This window comes from Hoplias malabaricus, chromosome 6 (genome assembly GCF_029633855.1).
Source record: "Hoplias malabaricus isolate fHopMal1 chromosome 6, fHopMal1.hap1, whole genome shotgun sequence".
Taxonomy (NCBI): domain Eukaryota; kingdom Metazoa; phylum Chordata; class Actinopteri; order Characiformes; family Erythrinidae; genus Hoplias; species Hoplias malabaricus.
The window spans coordinates 25983325-26001769 of NC_089805.1; positions in this window are offsets into that span (position 1 = coordinate 25983325).

Below are 18445 nucleotides of genomic sequence, written 5' to 3' on the forward strand. Positions count from 1 at the left end.
ATTACAGAGCATTCTGTGAACTTGGAAGTGTACAGCTTTGACATAGATTAATACATATTGATTTTACAGTTTTTTATTCCTCCTGAAACAATACAGATCTGTCATTACATGTCTCCTAAAACACACCTTAAACATCATCTTCATTCTGACACTACTTTTATATTCCATGTTACATTATTATACATGTCATCCACACTGAATACACGTCACCAACAATGCTTTATTGCCAGTAATCCTAGGTTTGGGTAGTATAATGGAACATCATATTCAGCGATATTAAAAATGTGTACTGTATCTCAACATGTGGGTAGTATTTTTAGTGTCTGTTGTATCAAATGTCTGTTCTGTGTCTGTTTTGATGGTACATAGCAAAAATCATGCGGATTCATGTGCATTTAAGAGAGCCATGGGAAGGGGGCGCTGTGGTAGCTCACTGATTGATGATGTCATGCTCTGAAAACAGAGGTGAGGAAAAAAAATCACAAGCCAAGTAGCCCACAGTAGGTTTGGGTTGAGCACTGAGGTTGGACATTATCCAGTCCAAACAAAGCTGAAAACACTCCAAAGCTCTTTAAATTGATTTGAGCTCAGAGTTATGAGGCTCAGTTGGTGCTGTGATTTGAGCCTCAGTTGGCTGGGACACAGTCTGTAAACACCACCACACAGACCATTGTGAGAGGGCTGTGATCTGAAAGAATTCTGAAAGGGAGGCTGAGTTGGCAATATTCTTGATATAGAGGTAAGAAGATATTGCAAACTAGCTTGCTAATGCTTTTTTTTTTGCCTCATATTTGAAATCAATGAATCACAATTCTCAAACAATTTCGAATGCTATTGCTGTCATTTTGTAAACACAAACCTTATGACCACCAGAATATATTCCTGACTGTGCAGATGCTGTATACAGTGATTGGGTATAGGCTAACCAGCTGCAAACAATAAATAACGTTTGTTTGTTTGTGGTGAAGAACGCAAATGATTAATATTACATTATAATATATATTTATATAGTGATTTATATAACATTAATATAATACTTAGAATAGCATTAATTTATAATTGTGGAGTTAAAACAACAACACAATCCACCACCCTTAGCTTTGACTCATACGGTCAGTGCCGTGTGCTGTTAGCCCCATAGCTGAGGTCGGTATGTTGCCTGCACCACTTTTGTTTACATTGTTCATGCCTGTTGTTTGCGTCTTCCAGTTTGAGGCAAGACAGCGTTTGAATGCAGGTCTCTGGGATGTGCAATAGTCAGACTGGGAAGAGCAAATAGAGAGCCCTAACAGCGTTTATCGATGGCTAGTGATGTTTGCATGTTGTAGACAATATTTGGCACATACTGGACACGGTGGTTAAGTTTGTTACATATAAAAGGTTTGTTTTGCTATTGCCAGTTATGGTAGTAATTTCAATAAATTTATGCGTTCAATTTTGCTGTTGTTTGTTTAATTCTCTGTATTTATTTTCTTGAAAATAATGTTATATGGTCTTAAGTATATATCCATCCATCCATCCATCCATCCATCCATCCATTTTCCACCACTTATCCGAGTCCGGGTCACGGGGGAAGCAGTCAGAGTAAAGAAACCCAGACCACCATCTCCCCAGCCACTAATTCCAGCTCCTCCGGGGTTATACAGAGGCGTTCCCAGGCCACTCGAGACATGTAGTCTCTCCAGCGTGTTCTTGGTCTTCCCCAGAGCCTCCTCCCCACTGGACACCTCAACAGGAAGGCATCCAGGAGGCATCCGGACCAGATGCCCGAACCACCTCAACTGGCTCCTCTCGACGTGGAGGAGCAGTGACTCCAATCCGAGTCTCTCCTGGATGTCCGAGCTCCTAACCCTGTCTCTAAGGGAAAGTCCAGACACCCTGCGGAGAAAACTCATTTCAGCGACTTGTACCTGCAATCTCATTGTTTTGGTCACTACCCAAAGCTCGTGACTATAGGTGAGGGTTGGGACGTAGATTGAACGGTAAATCGAGAGGTTTGCTTTTCTGCTCAGCTCTCTCTTCACCACAACGGACCGGTACAGAGCCCGCATTCTCCCTTCAATCTCCTGCTCCATCTTTCCCTCACTCGTGAACAAGACCCTGAGGTATTTAAACTCCTCCACATGAGACAGGATCTCACTTCCAACCTGGAGAGAGGACTCCACCCTTTTCTGACTGAGTACCATGGACTCGGACTTGGAGGTGCTGATCCTCATCCCTACCGCTTCACACTCGGATGCAAACTGGTCCCGCAAGAGCTGGAGGTCCCAGCTCGATGAAGCCAACAAGACCACATCATAAACAAAAAGCATACGTGGAATCCTGAGACCACTGAACCTTCTGCCACTTGGCTACGGTGAGAAATTCTGTCCATAAAAATTATGAACAAAACCGGTGACGGAGTCCAACTCTGACTGGAAACCAGTCGGACTTACTGCCAGTCATATGAACCAGACTCCTGCTCTGTTTATACATGGACTGGATGGCTCGTAGCAAAGAGCCCAGTAGCCCATACTCCCAGAGCACCCCCCACAGATTATCTCGATGGACACAGTCGAATGCCTTCTCCAGATCCACAAAACACATGTAGACTGGTTGAGCAAACTCCCACGCACCCTCCAGGAGCCTAGTGAGGGTAAAGAGCTGGTCCTGTGTTCCACGACTGGGGTGGAATCTGCATTGCCCCTCCTAGATCTGAGGTTCAACTGTCAGTTGGACTCTCTTCTCCAGTACCCCCGCATAGACCTTACCGGGGAGGCTGAGGAGTGTGATCCCCCTATAGTTGGAAAACACCCTCCGATCCCCCTTCTTAAAAAGGGGAACCACTACCCCAGTCTGCCAGTCCAGAGGCACTGCCCCCGATGTCCATGCGATGTTGCAAAGACGTGTCAGCCAGGACAGCCCTACAACATCCAGAGCCTTAAGGAACCCAGGGCGAACCTCATCCACCCTGGGGCCCTACTGCCAAGGAGATTTCCTACTACCTTAGCCACCTCAGCCCCAGTGATAGACGAGCCCTCCACAGGATCCCCAAACTCTACTTCATCTGTGGAAGACGTGCTGGTGGGATTGAGAAGATTAATTGGAAGGTCAACAACTCCCTGCCCCCACCATATATAGTGTTGGTGGAAAACTATTTTCCCCTCCTGAGTCGCCTGATGGTTTGCCAGAATCTTCTCGGAGCCGACCGAAAGTCGTTTTCCATGTCCTCACCGAACTCCTCCCACACCAGAGTTTTTGCCTCAGCGACAGCTGAAGCCGCGAGCCGCTTGGCTCTTTGGTACCTGTCAGCTGCCTCCGGAGTCTCCTGAGCCAACCAGGCTCGATAGGACTCTTACTTCAGCTAGACAGCCTCCCTCAGCTGGGGTGTCCACCACCAAGTGTGGGGATTGCCACCCCGACAGGCACAGGCAACCTTGTAGCCACAGCTCCGTTCAGCCGCCTCAACAATGGATGTCTGGAACATGGCCTATTCGCACTCAATTCGCACTAGGTGGTGATCAGTTGACAGCTCAGCACCTCTCTTCATCTGAGCGTCCAGAACATATGGCCGCAGATCCAATGATATGACTGTAAAGTCGATCATCAAAATACGGCACAGGGTAACTGTGATGGGCACAGAAATCCAATAACTGAACACCACTCTGGTTCAGATCAGTGGGGCTGTTCCTCACAATCACGCCCCTCCAGGTCTCACTGTCATTACCCACATGAGCGTTGAAGTCTCCCAGCAGAACAATGGAGTCCCCAGAATGAGTACTCTCCAGCACCCCCTCTAGGGTCCCCAAGAAAGCCTGGTACTCCAAACTGCTGTTCGGTGGATAAGCACAAACAACTGCCAGAGCCCTTTCCCCAATCCAAAGGTGTAAAGGTAGACCCCAACGTACAGGTGCTAAGCCGGGGGGCTATGAGTAAGCCCCCTCCTGCCTTACACCTCTCACCCTGGGCAACTCCAGAGTGAAAGAGCATCCAGCCCCTCTAAAGGAGATTGGTTCCCATACTGTGTGTCGAGGTGAGCCCAACTATATCTAGCCAGTACCCTCAACCTCGCGCACCAGCTCAGGCTCTTTTCTGACCAGAGAGGTTACGTTCCATGTTCCAGGAGCTAGTTTCAGTAACTGAGGATCAGAACTGTAAGGCCCACACACTCGGTTGCCACCCGATCCACAATGCACCAGACCCAGATGACTACCTCTCCCACAGGAGGTGGGCCCATGGGAGAGTGGACCTATGTTGCTCCTTTGGGCTGAGCCCAGCCAGACCTCATGAGTAAAAGTCAGACCACCAGGTGCTCGCCATGGAGCCCCTCCCCCAGGCCTGGCTCCAGGGTGGGGCCCCAGTAACCCTACTCCGAGCAAGGGAAGCTGTGTCTCTGCTGTTCTCTTCATCTGGGTCTTTATGGATCACTCTTTGTCTGGCCCATCACCTAAGAACAATTTGCTTTGGGAGACCCTACCAGGGTCTATTGCCCCCAACAACATACCTCCTAGGCTCACGCAGACACACAAACCCCTCCACCACTTTAAGGTGGTGATCCAGGGAGGGGGTCTTAATTATATAAACGTTTTATATCCTTTGATGGCATTTCCTATTGACTGAGGTCTCTCTGAATACACATCAGATCCATCTGCTTTGAAAAAAGACCACACCACCACGCACCTTTTATAAATACTCTTCCACTGTGCAATTATAGATCTCACCAGAAAGGTCTTTAAATCCAAACAAATCCAAAAACTTCCAGACTGCCACTTTAAAGTTCCTTCATTACAGATGTTCAATTGTGCACACCCAGTTTGCGTAATTTCCATAAAACCATGAAACAAAAGGGGGCACACCCTGGAACAGCTGTAAAACTTAAAACTTAAAACTTAAAACTTAATTTACCATGTTCCAAGTCAGTGGTGGCCTAGAGAGGTCTAAAACACCAGGGCTCGTCTGTGAACAGTGGTACTGTTCTCTGGAGTGGTGGAGCTCCATGCCTTGTCTTTAAAATGTGTTGGAGTTTGTATTGAAGAACTAATCATTCAACAAAAGTTTCTGACCTCTGTAATACTCTAATGGCTAACGCAAGCAAATTGTCACAGCTATGTTCTGAAATCTAGACTGAGGTTAAAGAAATGAGCTGGAGGGTTGTTGGTTCAATTCCCGTGAACAGCAAGGAAAAATTCATTCACGGCTAGCACCTAACCCTCAAACTGCTCCCCAGGCGCCAAGGTATTTGGCAGTCCCCAGCTCCGGTTGTGTGTGTTCACTGCTTCTAGCGTTTGTGAAGAATTGCTCACAAACTATTGTGATTGTGTGTTTACTAACACAGATGGGTCAAATGCAGAAAAGTAATTTCCCTAAGGGGATCAATAAAGGTGTTTCTTCTTCTTTTCCAGAAATGTTGGTTCCTGTGTTGTTGCTGTCAGAAACAAAGCTTGGATCTTCATGATTTCTCCAGGTTCCATTTTGTTTTTCTGACATGAGTTTAAAACTGCATCTGTCATCATTTTGTGATGAATGGACCCAGAGGAATCCAAAATGACATAGAATAACTACAGGCTCCATTAGCTTCCATTGAAAGGGTGTACCATTGGACTGTATGAAGAGTCTATTAATCTTACACTCTTTCTCTGTCTGTCCCTGTGTCTTACTCTCTGTGTCTCTCTGCCTGTCTCTCCATCCCAGTGTCTGACTCCCTGTCTCATCGGTCTGTCTATCTGACTCTGTTTTTCTCTATATATTATGTCTTTCTATTTCTCTTCTGTTCCCTTCTGCTCTTTCTTTTTTCTATATATATGTTTGTCACTCTTTCTCTCTCCACTCTGCCTTCTCTCTCTCACTCTCTCTCTGTCTATGTATCTGCCTGTCTCTATTCTCTACCTCCTCTCTTTCTCTCTCTCTTTGTCTATGGGCTGTCTATGAAATGGTAGGGAAAGGACATCCTAGGTGAAAGATATTGAACAGTGGGAAGGCACTGTACGTGCTTAATGACCTCTGAACACAATTATCAAGACAAACAGGCAGGAAAGCCCTTTAATCCTCATTACCTAATCTGCTGCTCAGAGCTTTATTTCCAACGTATTTGTTTACAGGACCTTTAACGTCGGCAGGTCTGCTTTTCCCCAGCACGGAGAGACCATATCAGCTGAGGCTTAGGTCTGCAAGGGCCAAATCCCTGTGATTCAGAGCTTACAAAGATTTTAGTGTCCGAAAAGGTCTTAGTGTGCGGAGCCTGGAGGCCTGGGGTGATAAGCAGACGCTCCTTATTATACTCCAGCTTGTCTGTTTTTATATTCGCCATAATCCTGTGAGGCCACCTCTTCTGCTTACTGGACAAGCTGGTTTGAAACTTTGGTCACCTCCAAAGGGTTTTTGTTGTTCAAGTTGGATTGCACATGAGGTAGAGTTTTGTTTCAGTCAGCAGTTCTAATATTTGGCTCATTTGTCACCAGGTTTGATGCCTCCCAAAAACTCACTGAATGAGCAGGTTGTATTTATATACATGATGACACCATGAAAAAGAACAACCTCTTTCTGCTAATACACCAGCACCGTCTGGCACTGATTTGCCAGTTGTTCATTTTGCCTCCGTATGTTTCATTTGCATGGATTGTCTTAAATTCATATCTGATTGATGGCAACAACTTGCCATGCAAAGCTCAATGTTGATCGGCACGAGAAAGAGAGAGAGATGGAGGGAAAGCCAGACAGTGTAACCCATAATTTTCCCAATTAGTTAGGCCCCACAGAGTCTGTCTCTAATCAGCAAGGCCTCACTGTGGCTGTGAGTCTGCTATTAGTGAAATGTGATCAGAGGCGAGATCAATTGGGTTAACAGTTCCCACCAAGATGACACTGATACAATTAATGGGGGTTCATTAAACTTTTTATGCTGGCAGGGCTAGAAAGCCATGGCCATGATATCTTGAAACACTATCAGTGGAACTCCCAGGGGGCACTCACACAAAGGTTATTGGTTCCAGAGGTTAGCACTGAGTGTATACTTACGACAGACAGTGGCTGAAATAAAGCCAGCTCCGAGAGCTGTCACACTGGGAGATGTCCTTTCATTTTCAGAGCACACTCTTAAAGACAAATGTGTCAAAAAGGGTTTGGGGTTTGTGGGAATGTTGCTGTACACTGTAAGCAAAGGAAATGCTGCTTTATTATATTTATATATATATATATATATATATATATATATATATTTTTTTTTTTTTTTTTGTCATCACAAATGCTAGGTCTGGTCATTTTGTTGTGTTACTTCCACAATTCCGGGGAGTTTTTTTGGTTCCGCCACTGGAATATTGATGGTGTTGTTATTTCAATCCAGCCAATGTGGTAACTTCCAAAAAGCAAGAGTATTAGAGGGAGTAATAAATAGCTTCTCTTCATAGCAGAATGGAGTCATGGCTGACCATTACTTAAAATGACATAAATAAATACACAGCTTTTAAAGGAAAATAGTATTTTAAAAAAACAAACAGAAATTTTCAGTTCTTTTGCCCATTAATTGGCATCTAGAGTTCCTACCAACTGTCACGCTCCTGCCCCGATTCTTGTTTTCAAGCTTTGTTTTGTTTCCTGGTAAGCCATGTGCTTGAGGAGCACATGACTCTGTTTTGTATGTCCTGTTCTTCCCCTTAACCACACCTTGTAATCAGTTTCCCCATTTGTGTCTCCTTTGTTGCCTGCACCCTCATTATCTTTCCAAAGTGTTTCTTGTCTGTGTTCTTGTATATAAGCCCCCTGTTTTTACGTTATCTTTGGTGGACGTTACTGCTCTGTACTCTGGTCTGTTTGTGTATTCCATGTGTTCCAAGTCTTTAGTAGTTTCAGTATTCTTTTTGTCTCTTTTCAGTCTGTGCTTGATGCTTTGTTCCCAGGTCTTTGTGTATATTTTCTGTATGTTTAACCTCAGCTCCATTTATCCTTTAGTCCTGTCTCTTTTTTTTTATTATTGGTTCAGTTTCATTTGTACAGTCCCTTGTTTGTCTCTGTTTCAGGTTTTTGTTTTCCTATTTCTTGTTTTAATTGTGACTCTTTCTGGTTTATCTCTATTTTGTTTGTTTTTCTTGTCTTGAATAAATCTGCTGTGTTATTGCATTTGTGTCTGCCTGTCAGTCACATAAGACCATCAAGACAGCTTTCTAGGGGCTGCCTATGTCAGAAAACATAAGCTACAATGATATTTTTGAATTCGCTCTACTTCTGATGTCAAGTGAGGAGACCATAGAATCGTCCTGCCTTCTCTTCTGAGTATCTCAAATCAGTGTGCCAGACCTGTGTTTATGTGACCGCAAATAAGTTGGGTTAAACCATTTAAAATAGACAGATGAGTGTGGAGAGATGAGACAACCCAGCGATGCAAATAGAAAAAGCTTCTGTGTGCCTTGCTTGATGCTGCTGCTTGCTGCTGAGCTGTATGTGGCTCATTGTCATTTAAAGGTCCTGAAACTGGTCATTTCGAACAGGGCTGTTTAGACAGGGAGAATGATCCTGTGGTGTTTGATTCTAGAGAAATTTTGTCCAAAGCATGTCACTGATGTTTTATTAATATTCCAGGGAACTTTTGGAAGTGGAATGACAAATTTGGTATTTATTTCACCAGGCTGGTTACAAAAGACACAAGCATTCATTAGTTCTTTTGTTCACTCGTCCATTCATTTATGTGAGTGAACACATGTGAGCTGACTAGTACACAGACTATTTACAATTTTCAAGAAATCCACGTGTGCAAGCAAGCCACTTTTGCTGCCGTCACAGGTCACTAACCTACAGCAAAAACTCAGTGCCTATTGTCATGTGGCACTGTAAAATTGTCCCAAAACATGGCTCTGTGGATATCAGCATATAGTTCTGAATGCTGCAGGCTGGAGCACAAGTGGATGGGGTACATGTCAGTCATATTCAACTACAGCCTATCAGAAACAATAATTTAATTATCAGTCACATTCTCTTAAGCTAATGGACAACAGGAGTTGTTTATCAGTCTCCACTGCAGCCGCTTGGCTTACAAGTTCTTCTAAATGAAGGCAGTAACTACTATGCGATTGGTAAGTGGGTGAAAAATTAATTGCTAAGGACCTTCATGACACAGTGGTATTATATTCATCTGTTTTTGAGGTTTAAAATCTGGCAGCCTCATGCCCTGTCACACAGTTTGAAATGTCCGGGTCTAAATAAATAATTAGATAATGATTAAAATCACAAAAAGTTATATTTACCATATTATTGGAGTATATATAAACACTCATGATGCAGCCAGTTGCTTTATTCATTTCAACTCAGCAGTGCTGGGTTAGTTTAACCTAGCATTTGTTCTGTGAAATTAGTGACTCAGCAGTGCATTATGAAAATGATCCTAATGAGGTTGTTTTCAAACAAGGAATCACATTCTTTTAACTCAGCAGAAAACTCTCAAAAAAAGAAAAATTCTAGCAATTAAAATGTTCATGTATATATATATATATATATATATATATATATATATATATATATCATGCCAAATTTGTGCACAAAAAGTCCACAAAAACTGATCAGCCAGCTTTACTGGCTCAGTCATATTCCATTTCTCAATGAATGGGGCTGGATTCCCTGTTAAGGCATTTGAAAATAACTGTCCTTGGGCGAGACTAACTTTTCATTGGCGTATGTAATATGTAATTTGTTCTGGACTACAGCATGTGCCAAATACTATCAGTGTTGGTTTGTTTGTTTTTTCTTTTCCTTTTCATATGTTACTTTGTTTAAAGCCCTCTAGTCCTCATTCTTGATTAGCCACACTCACCAGTCTCAGTGTTGTCCAGAATTTGAGGTCTGTTTGTTTCTAGCGTCTCTGTGTTCCTAGAGTTCTTCCTAGAGGTCTTTAGTTTCTAAAGTCTTTGTGTTCCAGGTCCACTGTTACTAGTGTTTTTGTGTTCATAGCTTTCTCTCTTGTGGTCTTATTGTTCTGTGTTTCCATGTTTCTGGTTTTCTCTGCTGGGGTTTTTGTTTGTTGTTATTCTCATGTTTTCTGTTCTTTCTAGCCATCGCCTTAATTACATGTTTGTGTTTTAGCTTAGTTATTGTTTGTCTTCATATTCGTCAATGTTAATTTTATGTTTTATGTATTATTCCTATGCCATTTCTGTCAGTAAGTGTATTAGTTTATTATTCTTGTCTTTCTATATGTTCTTCAGTTTTTTCTGTCATCATTTAATTTTAGTTTCTCAATCCATCCTGATCTTTGTTTAATTTTTACTTTTTAGATTTTGCTGTCTTGTATTCAGTTTTGTTTCTCAGAGGCTTAGATATTGTTGGTTTTGGTATTTTCACTCTTGTTTAATTTGTGTTTTCTTCCTGTTTGGTTTCTTTGTTTGTTCTGTTTAATAAAAAGATCCCAGTGCTTACCTTCTCATTCCTCGCACCCCTTCATGACACCTGGGCAGAGTGCCAGTTCATCACAGCCTATAAACATATTTAAAGTTCATTCATTTCGATGTTGTGTGTCTGGTTGAAGGAATATACAGATAGACTTGTCCCTCATCCCCTGCCTTATCTGTCCAGAATATCCTAAAATGCGCTCCAGTTTCAGTGAATGACGGTTATTTATATTAGATTTAATGCCTCTAGTCTCTGAGCACTTACTGAGGCCTGGTGCTGAACTGTAAAGTGCTTACTCTGCAATGAGCTATGGTAAAAGAATGATGCTTTCCCCAAAATCTTGTAGTATGTCAGTCTAGACAGTTGACAGACATGTTATCAATTCATGTCAATGAAACTACTCAGATACTGGCCAGGTTGGGTAATTCTGGATGACTGAAACAATGATTTAATATGTCAGACAGAGTTTTAGGGTCATGGCATTGAAAAAAAAAGACTCTGAGAATAAAGTCAAAATAATTCTGGGAGTAATGTCGAAATGATTCTGAGATAAAAAGTCAATATAAGTAAGGGAATAAAGTCAGACTTCTGAATCAGAATATTTAGAGAAATGCTGTTTGGATTATTATTTCTAATAATATTTAGACAGACAGACTAACCATAGAGTTGTGAAAGAATCAGTCAATGAAGTAACATGACAGCTAACCCTATCAGTGCATTTTTGTATTTGTATCCTGTGAAACAACATGCCCTCTTCTGAATAAGCATGTTCTTGCACTTATTCAGCATTTAAATACTAATCAGTCAGGTCCTGATGTGCTAGATGACTGAGTATTTATTTCTGAAATCTATACCATAGTATGACTTCAGTGATACACTGAATTTTTCAATTACACTCTACCACATTGCATGTGCAGTGAATTATTTTGACATTATTCTCGGATATATACTGACATTTTTCTCAGAATTTTTCCAACTTTTAATCTCAGAATCCTTCCGACATTATTCTCAGAATTATTCTGACTTTACTCTCAGAATTCTGACTTTATTCTTGGAATCATTTTTTTTTTCAATGCCATGGCCCTAAAACTCCATTGTGAAGATGTGTCATAACAAATGACACAGACATTTTGAATGTAGAAACATCCAGGTGAAATTTTTTGTGGTCTGTTTGTTTATTCAGCTGTTTTTCCAGATGAGATGCTTTCTTTTCCCACCTCAGAACAGATGACAGAGATATTTATATTAGCATTTGGGAAGCCAGTAACCTGCTAAATGTAGTATACACTGCATGTCCAAATGTGTGTGAACACTCCTTGTAATTTGCAAATTCAACTCCTTTAGGGTACACCCATAGCTAGTACAGGTGTTTAATTGTACAAATACAGCTTGTATAATCTTCATAGAAAAGCTTGGACTGATATAATGAGATGTGCTGGAACATCTGCGCATAAGCCTAATGACACCATACTCAATGCCAGTCACTGAAGAAAGGGGTATAAAGCATTGGGCTGTGGAGGAATGCAGCTTTGTTCTCTGGTATGACAGAGCATCATCCAATACCTTTAGGGTGAGTCAGAGTGGTGTTTGTGGACCAGAGCTAATCACCCAACATCAGTGTCTGACCTCACCAATGTTCTTGTGGCTGAATTGAACTCTAACTCTCTCTCTCTCTCTCTCTCTCTCTCTCTCTCTCTCTCTCTCTCTCTCTCTCTCTCTCTCTCACACACTCACACACACACACACACACGGATAATATCACACACCTAATCACTCACACACTCACCTATGGACAAAATCACATTCACCCAGTTACACAAACACTGATAGCTGTGGACAATTTCACACACTCACCCTGTCACTCACACACAATTTCACACAAACACCCAGTCACTCACACACCCACACTTGTAGACAATTTCACACACTCATCTAGTCATTTGCACAGTCACTGCTGTGTACAATATCACACACTCGTTTACACACTTACACACTCCCATCTACAGACAATTTCACACACTCACCCTGTCACTCATACACAATTTCACACAAACACCCAGTCACTCACACATTCCCATCTACAGACAATTTCACACACTCACCTAGTCACTCACAACTTTGAACAATTTAACACAGCCCAAACAAAGCCAGACACCTTTATTTCCAAGAGTCCAGAGCCTCTCTGTTTCAGATATAACCTCGATAATCTCCCACAGTTCCCTGCAGGGGAACCACAGGAGAGGTAGACAACTTCTCATAAAAGCTTTGCAAAGACACATTAAGGGATGGTTCTACTAACCCTTGCCTGAAGGTGGAACCATTATGTCATGTAATTTTTTTTTTTCCTCAACTTGGAGATTAGTTCTGTGTGCAGTGACAGGGACCTGTGGGAGGACATGGCTATTAGATCCAGCAATTCTCCAGGTTTCAGAAGAGTTCTTCTCTACTACTCAGCTTTCCTCACTTACCAGTCCATCATAGCCAATAGCGAAAACAACAACAGTAGATATCTTGCATCTGGCCTTATTGAACCACATCTATGCTTTGCTTCTTATTGTAATATGCTAGTAGGGGGGAAAAGCTAAATAAAAAAGAAGTGGTCATTTATTTATTTATTATAATTATACAGATAAAAATCCTTTTCACTGTACAAGTATTGGAAAAAATATAGAGTGATGTTTTGTTTTTAACTCTGGAGTGTGTTCAGTTGATTTTTCTGAGAACAGCAGAAGCTCATGTGCTTTGCATGTTTTCTTCTTTTCTATTTTCTTTTCTCCAAAAATGAAGCTTTCAGTTAACATTTCTTATTGCATTGGTTGAATGTGTTAAATGAAATACATTTTCTAAAGTACTCCTGAGCCCATGAGGCTATATTTATCACAGTAGCAGGACAGTTTCTCATGCAGTGCTGTCTGAAGGCTCGAAGGTCATGCTCATTTGAGCCAGTGTTGTTTCTCACAGCAGAAGAGTGACCAGAAACACTGTTAACTCGTCTTAGGCATTAAAGATAAATCAGATAAATCATCCCTCAGTGATGAAAATATTAAGAATTGTGTGATGATGATTCTTTAAGTGGTGTACAAAGTCTTATTTGTTCGTTAGCATTCTATATTCGCAATATATTTGAATCATTTTCTGAACTCCAGTTTTGGAATATGCTGCTTGTACTAAATACTTTTATTTGACGTGAAATTAAATAAATAAAGGGGATGTTTCTGACATTAGGATATTACTTTACATTTCCAATACTGAGAATCCATTTTGAAGAGTGCAGAGCTAAATGATATTTGAGTGTTGGTAAATGAACACGGCTGAGCTGTATTTTCTTCTCTCTTTAATCCCATCTCTCTGACTCAGGGGAACATAGTTATGAAGATGGATGTGCTTTGTGTTACCTTTTGGCCGAGAAGCTTACCTCCAGGCTTCAATCACTGCAGCGCGCCCCTTCGTTACTCCAAATTCCGTTGTCATGCTATCATTCAAGTGTAATGAGATAACAGACCACACTTGCATGCATCACCCCAGCCTCAGAGGCGAAAAAGAAACGACTCATCCCACTGTTTGCTCTAACCATCGCAGGTGGAACATCAGCATGATCCATTATAGTGCAGTTGACATTAGCACTATGTCTCATTTAAATTCTATTTGAGGGAACTATTTGATCTTCACGTTCATACGCTTACATCTGTAACAGTGTTATGAAGAGGTTTCACCTCAAATGACGTTCATTTTCATTTAGGCACCATCTGTATGTTGTATGTCTAATGCATCTGTTTTGTTTTCTAAGTAAAAATACCAGGAGCTTGGCATACAGCCTTAAAGCAGTGCTTAATTTTACATCAACTTCCTGGAGAAATTTGCATACTTAATCTCTTGGGGCCCATATATGGAGACACTCTTAAATTCTTAAGATACGTCGAGCACTGTGCAAAAATCAGAGATTACACTTTATTCTTCTATGAGATGATTCGCTTGCATAAGGAATATAAGCAGGGATATAAATCATGAGTTTCAATTTAATACTAAAAAGACTTGGAGAAAGTGGGTCTCAACAAAAATGTAAGACCTGGTCTTATAAAAACAGCCAACAATTCTCTTTATCCCCTGTTTCTGAGGAGTTGCGAAAAGTCATTATAATGAAAATTTAATCAGCATAATGAAGAAGACAAGCTGACTCCAAGATTCTGTTGGAGCACTCAGAACAATGAACTGGCTGCTCCAGAAATCAGACCTCTGTTTTTGGTTGACTTGGATTGCCAGAAACAGAAAATTCAACCATTCTCTATGAAAGAACGTTGAAGAGTTGATGCATGTTGTTTCACATTTCTAGAGAGAATTGAATGCAAACCTCTGGACACACATGGAAGCTGTAATAAACTGTTTAGAGTTGACTTGTTGTACATTGAAAAATGTGAGAATTCAGTATATTTGCTGTCATTTCTGTGTCATTATTTCTAATGTTTTTTATAATTATTTATAAATGTATTACATATAGTTTTTGAAATTTCTATTCAATATTTAGTCACCCTCCATTCCACCCATTTACTAAGTGTTCCACAAATGCACACAGTTCCATGGTCAAACAGACAGAATGGGGACCATTACCAACTCATAGTGTGAGACCAAGTTTGGATGGTTGAGGCATCACAGGGGATCCAAATTGAGCTAATGCCAGTCAAGAGCTATGCTATTTCCAGCTTCGTTTCCTGATGGTGAAAAATGAAGTGTACTGATTAAATATGGGGAAAACGAGAACAGAGAAGAAGGAGAACAAAGTAAAAGTGCTAAAATCTAATGCTTCGGTTCCTCATGCCTAACTGCTGGGCACATTGCTTTTGCAGATTTATTTATTTTTTTCCTTGTGACACTTTGACCAAAGCTCAAGGCATATAACAGACATTTCATTAAGACCCCAGAGAACTGTGATAACGTGGAATAAGGGGTACAATATTTCACATTTAATGGTTGTTCTGACTATATAGGAAATAAATAATAGATAAGTGTGGTCTCTAGCTTTTGCATAATGCTATATAAGATTCATATTACTAAATAATGTATATGACTATATAAATTATTATTATGTTAATCCATAATATTGTGCTCATATAATTGTGCAGTTTTTATATTGTGTATATATATGAAGTCTACCTTTAAATGGGATAATATAGATTGTTGCTAAGAACATATTTAAATTAACACAAAATTAGTGAATTGAATTTATAATTTTTCCCCAAGGCATAGAAACACACACACACACACACACAAAAAAACTGACCCTGTTCAGTGCTGTGCCTTTTTGGCTCCCCTTACAACCCCTCATCCTCTGTAGTGACAGAATTAATATCGGCGAGGCCAGCCTTCCAGCAAAGGCCATTGAACAGCAGGTCACTTCTTCCCCTGCCAACCAATCCATCGGCTAATTGTTACTGACATTTCGCCTGTGTTGTTCAAATCTGAACTATTTTGATCCATCGATCCCTAATGTTGTTCACAAGAGGGGGACATGAGCTAGAAATGTCATGCTTTTGGTCGTCAGACCACAGTCTCACTGGAGCTGTTTTCTTAGAACCTGGTAATTGTCGCGCGATCCGTATTGGCGGCGGTCAGCAGGCACCCAGCAGGCCGGGGCATTTCCTCTAAAGTCTCCAGATACTTATGTACTGAGCTCACAGTGGAGGAAGACTTAGAGCCCCGTTCACCATGTGCACACTTGAGATCGGACGCATTTATGCCATTTCCCGTCAGCCAAGGTTGCACATCATGCGGCAGGCCGTTTGTTCGGTTGGTAAAACAAAAGCCATGAGATCAAATTTGCTAAAGGTTTCTTTTGGAGAGATGGAACAACCAGTGAGCAAATATGTCAAACGCGGGATCAACAATTTCCTCCAAAACGTCCGCTCAATTGCGAATGCTTGGTGGCCGCTGATGGCAGAATTATGCTGGCTGATGGATGGTTTTGTGACACTAACAACAGCGCACAAGAACCTTTATCTAAAAATGTCATCTGGGAAATTGCGGGTAATTTATCTAGTCTATGCCACCCCTCTCGGCCAGACAGCTGAGCATTTCACTGTAAAATATTATTAGGGTGTCGTAAAGGTTTCTCCATACATCACAAATGTGTCACCCATGCATTTGATTCTCCTCTGAGGTAGAGAGCAGCCTAATACCATTTATATTTCACTGGGCTCAGGTACTCAACCTGTTTGATATGGTAACACTTAATCAAAGGTGACTCTCTGTAACTGTACCTGTGGGCTTCCGTATGCTTCAAAGTCAATTGTGAAAGAGTAGCTTACACATTTTTTTACACTTCACTATTTAAAAAGATGGTTCTTCAAGGTTGCTTGATTAAAGACAATCGTTCTATTCAGATGTGTTCTACATTTAACCATAAATGTTTTTCTGCATGGTGTAATGATTTCTCAGATTGAATAAAAACGTTTTGTATATAGTTTTATCTAGCACCAAAAATCATTCTTCTATTGCTGTGATGTCCTGCTTGTAACAAAACAAGAACAACGTATGGAGCCACTTTTAAAACTGTTCTATATGAAACCATATACAACACATACTACACAAATGGGTTTATATAGAATTAAAGTGTATGCTTTTTGTTCAGGCGTTAGTAGGCACCTCAAAGAAGATGCGTTTTCTTATTAGTAAATGTGGCCCCATAGTGCTCTTTCAACTGTGCACACACAACTCGTATCGCTCCATACAAATGCATAAAATGAAATGGGACATTGGAGCAGCTGCATGTGATGTTCAGTGTCAATGTTCAACGAGATAGGTCTAAGGCCCCGTAGCGCTGGACTATGGAGCAGTGTAACTACATTCTCTGGACTGATGGAGCTATATCCAGCACCACTGGGATGCTGCAGTAGAGTTGTAGTGGAGTTTGTGGTCCAGAAATTTTCTTCAGATCATCATGCCATTAGATACTCACAGTATTCATACATCAAGCCTCCCCAGAAGAGCAGAGTCTGAACCTGCAGCCACCAGAATAAAGTACCTATGACTACCTTTAATTCAAAAGACATTTTGGACAAGCAGGTGTCCACAAGCAAAAAGAATGTATCTGTAAAGAAATGTGTTTATGTGTGGTGTAAAACCATATGACCCACTCATTCATACATCATCTTTATTCACTTCATCGTATTCAGGGTCACAGTGAACGCTAATCCTACCCTGTATCATTGGTCGCAAGGCTGGAAAACACCCTGGACAGGGCACCATTCTATTTCAGGGCATCACATGCTCACACATGGGGGCGATTTCATACCAAAATTCTCCCACCCACATGCATTTTTGGACTGTGGGAGGAAACCAAAACACCTTGAGGAAACCCACACAGACACAGGAAAAACACTTCAAACACCTCACAGACAGTGATTGAAAACAAATATTAAACCCAGGACACCAAGACCCTGGAGCTGCATGGCACTGACGTTACCTGTTGCGCCATCATGCTGCCCTCATATTGATTCAAAGCAATTAAATATAAATGACATTTGTAACAAGGGAATTTATCTGCAGAAGCTGAAGCATTATTTTACAATCCCCTCTGCCATGTACTCATGTATTCAGCCTCGCGGCAACTCTACCCAATTAGAAAGCATTGTTTTTGAGGTATCACTAACACTGATAAAATGCCGTCACAGATTATACACTGTTTCTATGTCTGTAAATACTTTCCGCACACATCCACACACCACTCACATTAGATAGATAGATAGATAGATAGATAGATAGATAGATAGATAGATAGATAGAGATGTACAGAGGCAGGAAGCCCTCAAGGGATTGACCCACCTCCCTCCTTTTTGATGAAGGGGAGGAAGCTAATTTTGACACATTTACTGAATGGCTGCAGTCTAATTAATTCTGAAATTTCATCTGGATCACTGCATTCTTGGAATTTGTTGCCCTGGATTTTTTTTTCCTTGTGGGAGTAGTTGTCAATTTTATTCATTGGTTAATAGAGACCTATGGCTTTATAATATTTTGAACAAGAATAAATTCTGTATTTCTCATCATTGCATGTTTGTAGAGGGAGAGGTGGTTTCTTTGATTTGTGAAAATGTAAAATCAT